Source organism: Giraffa tippelskirchi, chromosome 3, assembly GCF_054371585.1.
Source record: "Giraffa tippelskirchi isolate mGirTip1 chromosome 3, T2T-mGirTip1v1.2.pri, whole genome shotgun sequence".
Lineage (NCBI taxonomy): Eukaryota > Metazoa > Chordata > Mammalia > Artiodactyla > Giraffidae > Giraffa > Giraffa tippelskirchi.
In genome coordinates, this window is record NC_137277.1 from 157,797,313 (window position 1) to 157,810,824 (window position 13,512).

The 13,512-nt window shown below is 35.7% G+C and overlaps 1 protein-coding gene across 2 annotated transcripts in view; it reads right to left on the minus strand.

Annotated features, from left to right (window-relative positions):
- Positions 1–13,512, minus strand: part of ERBB4 (erb-b2 receptor tyrosine kinase 4) — a 1,244,626-nt gene that overhangs the window by 553,498 nt on the left and 677,616 nt on the right. The window lies entirely within an intron of this gene.

The window sequence follows — 13,512 nt, forward strand, 5'->3', positions numbered from 1 at the left end:
AGTAATGCTGAAGAAGCTGAAGTTGAATGGTTCTATGAAGACCTACAAGACCTTCTAGAACTAACACCCAAAAAAGATGTCCTTTTCATTATAGGGGACTGGAATGCAAAAGTAGGGAAGCCAAGAAACACCTAGAGTAACAGGCAAATTTGGCCTTGGAGTACAGAATGAAGCAGGAAAAAGGCTAATAGAGTTCTGCCAAGAAACGCAGTGGTCATAGCAAACACCCTCTTCCAACAACACAAGAGAAGACTCTACACATGGACATCACTAGATGATCAACACCAAAATCAGATTGATTATATTCTTTGCAACCAAAGATGGAGAAGCTCTATACAGTCAGCAAAAACAAGACCGGGAGCTGACTATGGCTCAGATCATGAATGCCATATTGCCAAATTCAGACTGAAATTGAAGAAAGTGGAGAAAACCACTAGACCATTCTGGTATCACCTAAATCAAATCCCTTATGACTATACAGTGGAAGTGAGAAATAGATTTAACGGACTAGATCTGATAGAGTGACAGAGGTTCGTGACATTGTACAGGAGACAGGGATCAAGACCATCCCCAAGAAAAAGAAACGCAAAAAAGCAAAATGGCTATCTGAGGAGGCCTTACAAATAGCTGTGAAAAGAAGAGAAGTGAAAAGCAAAGGAGAAAAGGAAAGATATTCCAATTTGAATGCAAAGTTCCAAAGAATAGCAAGGAGAGATAAAAAAGCCTTCCTTAGCAATCAATGTGAAGAAGGAGAGGAGAACAATAGAAGGGGAAAGACTAGAGATCTCTTCAAGAAAATTAGAGATACCAAGGGAACATTTCATGAAGAGATAGGCTCGATAAAGGAAAGAAATGGTTATGGACCTAACAGAAGCAGAAGATATTAAGAAGAGGTGGCACGAATACACAGGGAACTGTACAAAAAAATCTTCAGGACCCAGATAATCAGGATGGTGTGATCATTCACACTCACCTAGAGCCAGACATCCTGGAATGTGAAGTCAAGTGGGCCTTAGGAAGCCTCACTACGAACAAAACTAGTGGAGGTGATGAAATTCCAGTTGAGCTATTTCAAATCCTGAAAGATGATGCTGTGAAAGTGCTGTACTCAATATGTTAGCAAGTTTGGAAAACTCAGCAGTGGCCACAGGACTGGAAAAGGTCAGTTTTCATCCCAATCCCAAATAAAGGCAATGCCAAAGAATGCTCAAACTACTGCACAATTGCACTCACCTCACACGCTATAAAGTAATGCTCAAAATTCTCCAAGCCAATCTTCAACAATACGTGAACCGTGAACTTCCAGATGTTAAAGCTGGTTTTAGAAAAGGCAGAGGAACCAGAGATCAAACTGCCAACATCCGCTGGATCATCGGAAAAGCAAGAGAGTTCCAGAAAAACTTATACTTTATTGACTATGCCAAAGCCTTTGACTGTGTGGATCACAATAAACTGTGGAAAGTTCTGAAAGATATGGGAATACCAGACCACCTGACTTGCCTCTTGATAAACCTGTATGCAGGTCAGGATGCAACAGTTAGACCTGGACATGGAACAACAGACTGGTTCCAAATAGGAAAAGGAGTACGTCAAGGCTGTATGTTGTCACCCTGTTTATTTAACTTATATGCAGAGTACATCATGAGAAACGCTGGGCTGGAGAAAGCACAAGCTGGAATCAAGATTGGCATGAGAAATATCAATAACCTCAGATATGCATATGACACCACCATTATGGCAGAAAGTGAAGAACTAAAGAGCCTCTTGATGAAAGTGAAAGAGGAGAGTGAAAAAGTTGGATTAAAGCTCAACATTCAGAAAACTAAGATCATGGCATCCAGTCCCATCACTGCATGGCAAATAGATCGGGAAACAGTGGCTGACTTTATTTTTCTGGGCTCCAAAATCACTGCAGATCGTGACTGCAGCCATGAAATTAAAAGACACTTACTCCTTGGAAGAAAGTTATGACCAAACTAGACAGCATATTAGAAAGCAGAGACATTATTTTGTCAACAAAAGTCCGTCTAGTCAAGGCTATTGTTTTTCCAGTGGTCATGTATGGATGTGAGAGGTGGACTGTAACGAAAGCTGAGTGATGAAGAAGTGATTCTTTTGAACTGTGGTGTTGGAGAAGACTCTTGAGAGTCTCTTGGACTGCAAGGAGATCCAACCAGTCCATCCTAAAGGAGATCAGTCCTGGGTGTTCATTGGAAGGGCTGATGTTGATGCTGAAACTCCAATATTTGGCCACCTGATTCGAAGTGCTGACTCATTTGAAAAGACCCTGATACTAGGAAAGGTTGAGTGCAGGAGGAGAAGGGGATGACAGAGAATGTGATGGCTTGATAGTATCACCGACTCAATGGACATGGGTTTGGGTAGCCTCCGGGAGTTGGTGATGGATAGGGAGGCCTGGTGTGCTGCAGTTCATGGGGTCGCAAAGATCGGACACGACTGAGTGACTGAACTGAACTGATCAGAATATACTCATTAAATGTCATTTAAATTTTTAATTAAGATTTGAAGTCCCCCTATTTCATTGTAGATTGAAAATAAAAAATGTTCTTTTCAATACCAGCTTTTCCCCACATTATGTATACCAAAAATCAAACCACTAATTTGCATCACAGCGCAAATGAAATTAAGTGAATTGAATAGTCCTCAAAGGAAGAAAAAGGCTATGGATTATCATTTTTTCTTCATTTTTTCCCTGCAGGTATTCCTGAAAATTGTTGCAGTTATTATGATTTAATAACTAACACAATTTAACTTAGCTTACAATAGAATTACAGCTAGAAAGTATAAAATATATTTTACAGAAAGGTCATAAAGTATTAAGGGTGGGAGGAGGGTAACATACTATGAGAGCTAGAATAACAGATAAAAGCATTGAACTGAACTTCCAGATAGACTGGTACAAAAGATACAAATGAAAGCATTCTTTTTTTTCTCTCTCTCTGATATCCTATAATAATCTTATATATATTACTAAAGGAGGAAAGTTTAAGGGAAATTCATAGAAAAATGTTTTGTTTTGTATTTTTACCTTTGAAATGATTTTCTTCTCTTTGGCTGGTAGAGTCAGTAACCAGCTCAATTCAGGAAAAAAACCCAATAATCCAAATTTCCTCGTTAGTATTGTTTATTTCATCAAAAGGTGTTGAGCCATGCAAATTCACATTTCTCTATCCTCTGATAGATATAGATAAATGGAAAATACCATTCATATTTTTATGAAATATTGGCTATTTCTATTGCAACTTGTTTCAGATGCTTCCACAGCAAACAGTTTAACAATTACAAGAGCAGCAATTTTGCTATGATTCATGAAAATAATGTTTGTTGTATCTCTATTTTATTTACATATGATTATCATTTTATTCCGTTGAACAAAATAGATACATATTTCATATTTACTATTGTTAAGATTTGATTTTCCATACCATCTTTTACATTTATACTGGGGTTTTACTTTTCTTTCTTTTTTTTTCAGTGTGGCCTGCAAACAGTGATCAAAAAAATTTTTTTTACAATTGATGATAACTTAGATTTCGTGAAATATGGTAGTTACCTGTTTGACAAGACATCCTATAGTAGAGTTTCTTTTGTTACTTATTTGCTATTAAATAAATATTATGTAATGAAAAACTTTCAACATAAACTAGACAATCCTAAACATAGGGTATTGTCTATGCTAGAAATAATTCTCATCAGACTTTTCAATTTAGTTTCTCTACTATAAAAATCATTATAATCTCCTAGTCTTTAGCTTTTTCAGTTAAGTTATTTAAGACAGAGACTTAGGGACCTACTTATAACTAAGTGCTTTTAGTCTCCCCTGTGATGGGCAGAGTAAAAATTTCATTTTTAAAAAGTCAGATTTCTGACAAACAGAAATCCTAAATCCTAATACCTAGCAGCTTAAAGCATATTAAGAAGCAAAGTATAGCATCCAGAACTCAGCTTGCTCAAATATAATATGGTCAGGTGCTAAATCATAAATGACAGCTTTTATATTTTACAATTTGATCACATAAGACAAACATGCTTTCAATGACTGAAAAAGTAGACTGTTTCTATTATTCTTACCAAAAGCATTCTTCCTCTCAAATATTATAATAATGAGTAATATTTATTTCAGGAACTGCACTTAATGCTATATATGTGTGTATGAGCTCAGTCGTGTCCGACTCTTTGGATCCCATGGGCTGTTGCCTGCCAGGTTCCTCTGTCCGTGGAATTTTCCAGGCAAGGATACTGGACTGGGTTGCCATTTCCTACTCCAGGGGATTCTCCCAACCCAGGGATCAAATGAGTGTGTCTTGCCTCTCCTGCATTGGCAGGTGGATTTTTTGCCACTGTGCCACCTTGGAAGCCCACTTAATGCTATATGTAAATTATACTTTAACTTTCACAACTGTCTTTCAAACTACATGCTCATCACACTCATTTGAAGAGGAAATTAAGGCTTAAAACACTGAATAACTTGCATCTAAAATGGATTTGAATGGAGGGCATCCGGATTTAGAGACTGTGCTCTGATTCTTTCTCCATGCTTGTAAATTTCACTGCCTCCTGCTTGGGTTCAGAAAATATGCCATCCTTTTAAGACTTTACTGTATGATTGCCACTAACCACATGTGGCTATTTAAATTTAAATAAATTATGTTAGATACAATTGAAAATCAATTTCCTTCATTGCACTAGCCACCTTTCAGGTTCTCAGTGGCCACATTTGGCTACTGACCACTCAGTTTATGGAGCAGAGACTGAATGTTTCTATCATCACAGGAAGTTCTATTGGACATTTCTGCTTTAGAAGGTAAAACAGATTAAAATGGGGGCACTTGATCCCATAGAGATGCTTGACCAAAAATTAATATATAAATAACTGGGGAAAATACATTCCTAATGCTTTCACATTGCAGTTGGTGGGTAAATATTTGTCAGAACTATAATATTTACTGAGAGGAGACAGGGATGTAGAGATAATTTGGATGAGCTCATATCTCAGCACAATGTCTTGAATATATATACAAGTGGAAGAAAACAAAGCTAATAAATATTTGAACTGACATCACTTTCCAAAAGAATCCTGAACTTTTACCAGTAAAATGGGGCCCATTAATAAACATTTGAATTATGGTTAAGAGAATAGTAATTTCTATTTTTAAAAAGCTGCAGTCAAATGGTAATAGCTATAAAGTTAGTTAATAAATACTATTGACTTTTAATAGTTATAATTATTAATTATGATGATACTTTGTGTATCATCAAGATGATACTTATTAATTAATAATGATACTTTTAAATTAAACCCAGTGTTTATAATATTGTCATTTTATGTGTTTGCCTATATTTTATTGTGAACTCACCAGCATTTCCCATTCATACATTCATGATGTATTCAAGTATTATGTAACAATTAAAATCAAGAAGGTCTTACTAAAACACAACCTTAATGTCTTCTGTTTAAAGTTTGAATTTTTCATGTTTATAGACATTTTAATATCTTGCTGACTGTGGCCTCACCTGGAGAAATTGTCCTATTTCTTAGGAATGGCATAATATGAAGAAATGAAAAACAAATCTAGATTCTAGAATAAGGTGCCTTTATTAACCATAAACCAGTCAATCCTAAATGAGATCAAACCAGTCAATCCTAAAGCAAATCAATCCTGAATATTCATTAGAAGGACTGATGATGAAGTTCCAATACTTTGGCCACCTGATGCAAAGAGCTGACTCATTAGAAAAGACCCTGATACTGAGAAAGTTTGAAGACAGAAAAAGGGGATGATAGAGGATGAGGTGGTTGGATGGCATCACCGACTCAATGTACATGAGTGTGAGCAAGCTCTGGGAGATGGTGAAGGACATGGAAGTCTAGCATTCTACAGTTCATGGGGTCGCAAAGAGCCAGACACAACTGAGTGACTGAACAACAATTAACCACAAAACGTCAAGCTTCGTTTCCTTAGATGTAAAATGACAATAAAGATACTTTTCAGGTCAGCACTAATGAGCTGTTTGTGAAACAAAGAAAGGGAAACTTGAAAGCATTTTGTGAAGTTTGAAACTCCATGACAATGTGGGATATTAAAATGATCATGCCTTTGGTAAACATGGAAAAACAACAACATGGAGCCTCGTTTCTTATCTCTGACCGAGAGTCTTAGGATCTGCCAAGCATGGGGCTGCCTCCTCTAACTAAACTTGTCAAAGATCTCACGTAGTCTTTATTCTCGTTATTTTCGTTTGGGGAGTCAGGTTCTCCCCAAATATTACTCACACTGCTTCATGAGTTCTGATTTGATTCCAGCAAATCAGAATGTGCCGCAATCCAATGATTCTGGCCCCAACTTGTTTGGTGACAGGGAATGATGCAGAGAATTTACCAGCTCTTTTCAGTCGAGTATCTTCAGGCCTGGGCTTCCCAAGTAGCTAAATGGTAAAGAAATCACCTGACAATCAGGATACACAGGTTGGATCCCTGAGTCAGGAAGATCCCCTGGAGAAGGTCATGGCAACCACTCCAGTACTCTTGCCTGGGAAATCCCATGGACAGAAAAGCCTGGTGGGCTACAGTCACAAAATGTTGGACACGACTTAGTGACTAAAAACAATAGCAACAATTTGCAGTCCCAGCAAAGCAAATGCGAAGAAGAGGAGGTAGATATTCTGATATTCTTACTTCTTTCCTCATAGTCAAATCATGGACTTACGGTAATAAAAAATCAATTTCTCTCACTGCATTTCGGACCCTGAGGAGCAAAGAATTTCCTCCATTTTCTAAATGTCATAAGCAAACATGCATGCTTTCTTAATAAATGGGCTTTAATATGGGAGTTTGTTGACCTTACGTATTTTCTTCTATATATATTCTCTTAGGGAAGGGAACATACAAATCTTGGTATATGTTAGTGACAAGAAAGAATAATGACAGAGGTTTAAAGTCTCAAGTAGGGAATTTTCCTGAAAGAGTCCCATTAGACTAAATTTCCTCAGTTTTTCCTAAGGATGCTATAGAGATGGAAAAGAATGCAGTTCATAGAATGGGAATTTTCAGGAACCCTGATTGGGAGATAAACCAAGGGGGTTGCTTCTTATGGCCCAAGTAGATTATCTTTGTACTTGTGACAGAAAATATGATGGTTAGTGAAGAAAAAAAAAAGAAAATTGCCCTATTCCCTGGAGATTCCCCTTCCCAAGTTTGATTTTTCCAGTAATGATCTCTCTTCTGATCAGTGATAATGCAGAAGAAATTCCCTTTTTACCTTCATACGGTTCCATAAATTCACTTATCAGTTCTCGAAAGCTGAGTCCTAGAAATTTGCTGAACTGGTCACTCTATCTGATCCCATAATTATAACATTTCCTTTCAACTATGCTTCCGTCTTACTTATACACATAAATGTATTGCTATAGTTTTCATTTTTCTAGTTAATGCACACTGTTTGACATGACAAGCAAACAATCTTCTTTAGAAAACACTGGCTAGAGTATCAATTTTAGAAATTGTGGACCTGATCGAAAAATTGACACCTTCATAAGAATGTGCCACTCTTCACTGATTCCATCTGACTCACAGGATTTTCACTGTAGGTTAGTTTTGATCAGATCATTTTCCAATTAATTTACCTTAAGCTAGGAGTATTCTTGGGATCATTTTTTTCCTGTAGATATCACGATACGCTGAGTGCTGCTTCTTATGTAAATATTGGTAGTACTTTTGTCAAACATCATATTTAACAGCAATCCCTGAAATAGGATGGTTGAACCCACTCAAACATTACTAAGACCTTTCACAGAGCTGCTGAAGAATGCTTAGTGACTCTACTGTCAGTAAAAGAACTTAGAATGAATATGTCTCTTGTCTAGGTCAAGACAAATGTCAGGGCCAGTGAAGAGTGAAACATGATGATGGGAATTTGAAATGAAGGGCTAGGGCAACAGGTGCTTGGCATGAGACACTGAAAGACAGGAAAGAAGAGCTGTGAAGTACCCAAGGCAGCAATCAGACTGAAAGTAGACAAAGAAAAGCCTCAGGCTTCTCACCGCCAGAGAAAGAGATCTTACACTTAAAATAGTTTCAAAGTAGAATCAGGAAGAGATGCTGAAATTTGGAGCATCCTTTTGTCTAAACAAATCACTTTTCAAAGCCGCAGTGAAGCAATAGGCATCTATTCGAATATGCAGAAACAGGTACAATTGTTTTGTCAGTGTGTTGACACAAAGGAAAGCTAAAAACAAAACAATACAGAGAAAGAGCACTGAGGTTTCCTAAGTACTGTCTACATGGAAGGTGCTGTGGTTGACAAGTTCCCTGCTTTATTTCACTAATGCCTATAACTAGCACTGGAAGGTAAAATTTTCCTTGGGTTTAAAGATGGAGATTCTGAGTCTCAGTGAGACATGCTAAGTGATGGTATGACATTTAAACCAATTTTTCTGGTCCCACAATCTATGTTTTTGGACATACACTGAGTCAATTACAGGTGGCCTGTCCATTTCAAAATTATTCATTTGAGAATTACTGAATAATGCCAAAGTGGGTTAGGAAATTTAAACGTTAAAAGGTGCTGCAATTCTTTGGTGTACTATTTTAATTAGTAGCCATTACATACTTGAAGTCAGACATTCAGATGTACTACTCAGACATTTCATCAATTCAGATGTTGTATTTCCTAGACTAAGCATTTTATTTTATTTTTAGTCTAGGTGAATTCAGTAAATTTAATACGTCTTTTACATTATTATTGTGAGCTCCTCAAAATAACTTAAGCATTTTACTTTTTTATTTCGTCCACATCTCAAATAATTAAGATGACTCAGTACACAGTTAACCAATTAAAATAGCCATATATATTACAGGCGTTAATACACGAATCTATAAGTCTAAGCTGAGCACCAAAGAACTGATGCTTTTGAACTCTGGTGTTGGGGAAGACTCTTGAGAGTCCCTTGGACTGCAAGGAGATCCAACCAGTCCATCCTAAAGGAGATTAGTCCTGGGTGTTCATTGGAAGGACTGATGCTGAAGCTGAAACTCCAATACTTTGGCCACCTGATGTGAAGAACTGACTCATTTGAAAATACCCTGACGCTGGGAAAGATTGAAGGCGAGAGGAGAAGGGGACGACAGAGGATGAGATGGTTGGATGGCATCACCGACTTAATCGACATGGGTTTGAGTAAACTCTGGGAGTTGGTGATGGACAGGGAGGCCTGGCGTGCTGCAGCCCATGGGGTCGCAAAGAGATGGACACGACTGAGCAACTGAACTGAACTGATAAGTCTAAAAATATGTAGCAAAACTGGCTAACACTTAGAAAATAGAAATTTTGTATTTGTATCATTCCATATTTCACCTACTCAAAACGTATATTCTCTAATTCATGAAGTCAAAATGTAAATACTCAATTTGAAATTTGCTGTAAAAAACCAAATTCATATATTAAATTTGTACGTAGGTTATCATCATTATAAAAAAGGATACAGATACTAGAACAGATATAAGTACCCTTAGTTATTTCTCAAAGATTCCTTTATATCTACAGTATAAAATATAGATTAAATTGTATCATATCGTCCACCATTACTAACAGATGAGGTAATTTTATAAATTATAAAAGAGCAAAATAAGAGTGGTTTTTATGTCCTATATAATAAAACAACCTTTATATTTTGGCCAGACAGGTGACTAAATAAGTAGGAGCTCATCAGCTTAAGGTTTTAAATATATTAAACATTAATTTGAATTTCAAGTATGAATGTTTGGTTAAGAAGGAGCTGATAAAATCATCAGAACATCATCACTGAGAATGATTAAGAAGAACCACAGCCACATGCAAGTGACCTTAACTGAGGAAGTAATAAAACATTCTCCCTGTCTCTGTCCTCGAACACAGCGATGTCATTCCCAGCGACCTGGAGGTGAACATGTGTCTGATGGGAAACACTGATGGCAGTACATGCTCTCTCTTGACCAGAAAAAGATGATCAGTGTAACAGGGCACTGAGAGCTTGCCAAGACAAGTTCCTTACTGCATTTTGGATTATGTGTCATATCCTTAGTCTAGGGGCCTGACCCTTTGCCACTCTTCCCCACCTCATTCATAATCGACCAGGGAAATGTGAGTGGCAGGAGTAAGACAAGTCTTTCTTTCTAGCCAGAAAACATGTTTAAGTATGGTTCTTGTCTTTGGTCACAACCAAAACAAAAGTAGCCAAGTGCGATCTGTAGTAATGTTTATCGTCCAAGGAATAGCTTCTGGTGAGCATCAAGCTCAATTAATAAAAATGCGTAAGGTGAGGAGTTAATCTATAAATGTGTAAGTGGTATCCAACTATTAACCCTTATATATGACAGTCCTCATCTTAACCAAATATCCCTTTTACACAAAGATAGAGTTTTCAGGAGCATATGTACTATTATAAAGGCATATTATTCTAAAGTCAACAGAACAAAAAAGATTTCAGGAGAAACACAAAATATGAATATATCAAAAAGCTTTGAAATCTCAATCTCAAAATTATTTGCTATAACAATAGTACTTGTTATTTATTTTGTTGAAAGTGTGCAAAAAGAAAATCTTGCTTAAAAGGAAAATTCACAATAAATTCTTATTGTCCTTGTAATGGTTTATTATTACATAAAATTGGTCTTAGACAAATGGTAATATGGAAGAAAGTTTGTTCCCAGCATCTTGCTCATCTCTGCACTCTTTTATACAAATGTTTCCATCCAGGGCTTCCTTTGTGGCTCTGCTGGTAAAGAATCTGCCTGCAATGCAGGAGACTTGGGTTCGATCCCTGGGTTGGGAAGATCTCCTGGAGAAGGGAAAGGCTACTCACTCCAGTATTCTGGCCTGGAGAATTCCATGGACTGTATAGTCCATGGGGTCGCAAAGAGTCAGACACGACTGAGCAACTTTCACTTCCATCCAGGGTCCTAATGTGTTCTTTTCATTCCTATATCAACTGAGAGTATATTTCTTGTCATTCAATCATAAACATATCTGTACCTTTCCTTCTCTTCTCTCCAGGAGATAAATGAATGAAAAGTATTTGGATCAAGTAAGGGTGAAGACATTAACTAGATATTTTGCTACCATTTCTTAGTATCTTTAATTAATTAGAACATTGTTTCTTAATAGTTATCAGAAATATTGGAGGGGTCCTTAATATACATATTGGTGGGCCTCAGGTCCAGAATTTACCATCCATTAGGTCTCAGGTGAAGCCCAAGAATCTGAATTTATACAACAAGTACCCAGGTGATGCTGATACTGCAGGCCCCTTAAGAACTGGGTTAAAAGTTTAACTCACTACTGCAGTTAGGCAATGAGGTATGGGACTGCTTAGCAGGTTTTCTATTTCCCTTCACATTATGCGAACCCTAAGTCTAAAATTAGGGCTAGCCCCAGTAGTTCCACCCTTAATATAACATTATGCATCAATTTTTTTTTTTTTTTTGTATAACATATCAACACCAAAAGAAAGCTCTTTCCAAAACACAAAAACAATCTTACCTAAAGTGAACTGAAATGTTTGGTTACTACTTTGATCAAGTTACTTAGAAGACTAAACCCTTTAAGATATTACTGTAGAGCAAATTTTATCCCAATTCCTTTCTGATGAAGATTTAAATAGTTATAAGTCTCCTGTCCTTCCTCATATATTCTTATACACAAACACAGTGGTACTTACTGTAAAACTTCTGATTTTCAAAATGAGAGCAACACTATTGATCTTATTACCTAAAATATGATCAATGATTCTAGACTGTCTCATGGAATAATGTTGGCATGTAGTCATCATTCATATAAAATATATATATTAAAATATCTGGAGATTTTCCAAAATATCTAAATTTTCCATCATTTATTTTACTGCACTTTACATTAGTTCATATTCAAATAAGAAATTAATAATAACTGCTGAACAAATACTCATCTTTTCTAAACATTCAAATAATTATTTTACTCATTTATTAATTTCCCATCTTTACTGCTACATAGGAAAATATCATAAGGTTTCTGGCAATTTAGGGAATAATATTTTTAAGATAATAATGCTATATTTTGATATGAAACTAGTCAATCATAAGTAAGACAACTGTCACAATCACAAGACAAGGAGGAAGCTCACTAACAGAAAAGATATATTCAAATGTTGCATAATTGTGACTAAATAATTCCTTTTTTATATTTTAATAGTTTTGAGGTTAATTAAATGTGGAAATGAATAACTCTTTAAAGACTAATTTCCTTTGTGAGAAGATTCTTCAAATAGCATATATTGTGGAATAATAACTTAATAATATGTTATAAGATTTTGAAAATAAATTTATTCAATTTTTTCTTTAATATAATCAGAGGACAAGCAAGAAGAAAACACAATGTTTTTTTTTGGCAAGTTTTAATTGGATCATGTTATTTTTGGATTCCTAATTTCAATCGTTCAATTTTTCTCTATTTCAAAAATTCTTCCTCCTATCATTATTTCCATGTAAGTAGCAATTTAGTCAAATACCCTGCTCTTCAGTAAGGAGAGTATTTTTGAAGGAAAAAAAAGGTAAAAATGTTGATGAAGGATATAAACTCGAGCAATTTGCATTTACCATTATGTTATGAAGTCTATAGCAATCATGTCCAAAATAAATAACATAATCATCATTCCTTTCTTCATCCAAGATATTCCAATTTTAGTTCACGTCTGGATAACTATAAAGCTACTTCTAAAGCTACTTCTAACTTAAAATTATATATTTTATGTCCTCTGTAAATATAGAAACATATAATTTTAATAACGACAATATTAATCTTATTTGTTTCTTAATATTTTAAGGCAATACTTCTAAAATATTTCAAATTCTAGTATCAAGAAACATGACCACTGTGTGGACTCAAAGACACACAAAAAATATATTAATTTTGCATTATATTAATTCAGGTTATATTAATAGTTCAAACTCCTTTCTCCCACTCTGATGTAATTACTAATTAGCACATTTTTGGTTGCAGGCACATATGGTAAAATTCATGATTAGAATTCTTGTACCTATAGCCTCCACCATAGCGTTTATGAACTCTGAACTACATGAACTGAAAAGACATCAATGGAATTGCAAAGGCCAGCTTATAACACAGAGTCCGCACAGAATTATTTGTAGCAAGATGATAATTTTAGGTTGTTAGCAATTACCTAATTCCAATCTTAGGGGGAAAAATCACTGATGATTAAAGCTTTCTGAGGAAGAATTACTTATGGCACTTAGTGAGTTGCTCAATAAGAGAAATCAAAACTGTATTAATACATTAGATATGTTTTCCAAAAATAAGGGATTGTACAAAAAGCCAGATTAATGGCACCAGATATAATGGATTGTGTATTTACTGAGCTTTAACGAAAGTGAGAGTTAGGATGTTATTGCAGAGATTTGATGCTATGGTCCACTGTTCACCCAAGACTCCTGAACAGAGCATTCTTAAACCTGCTTCATAT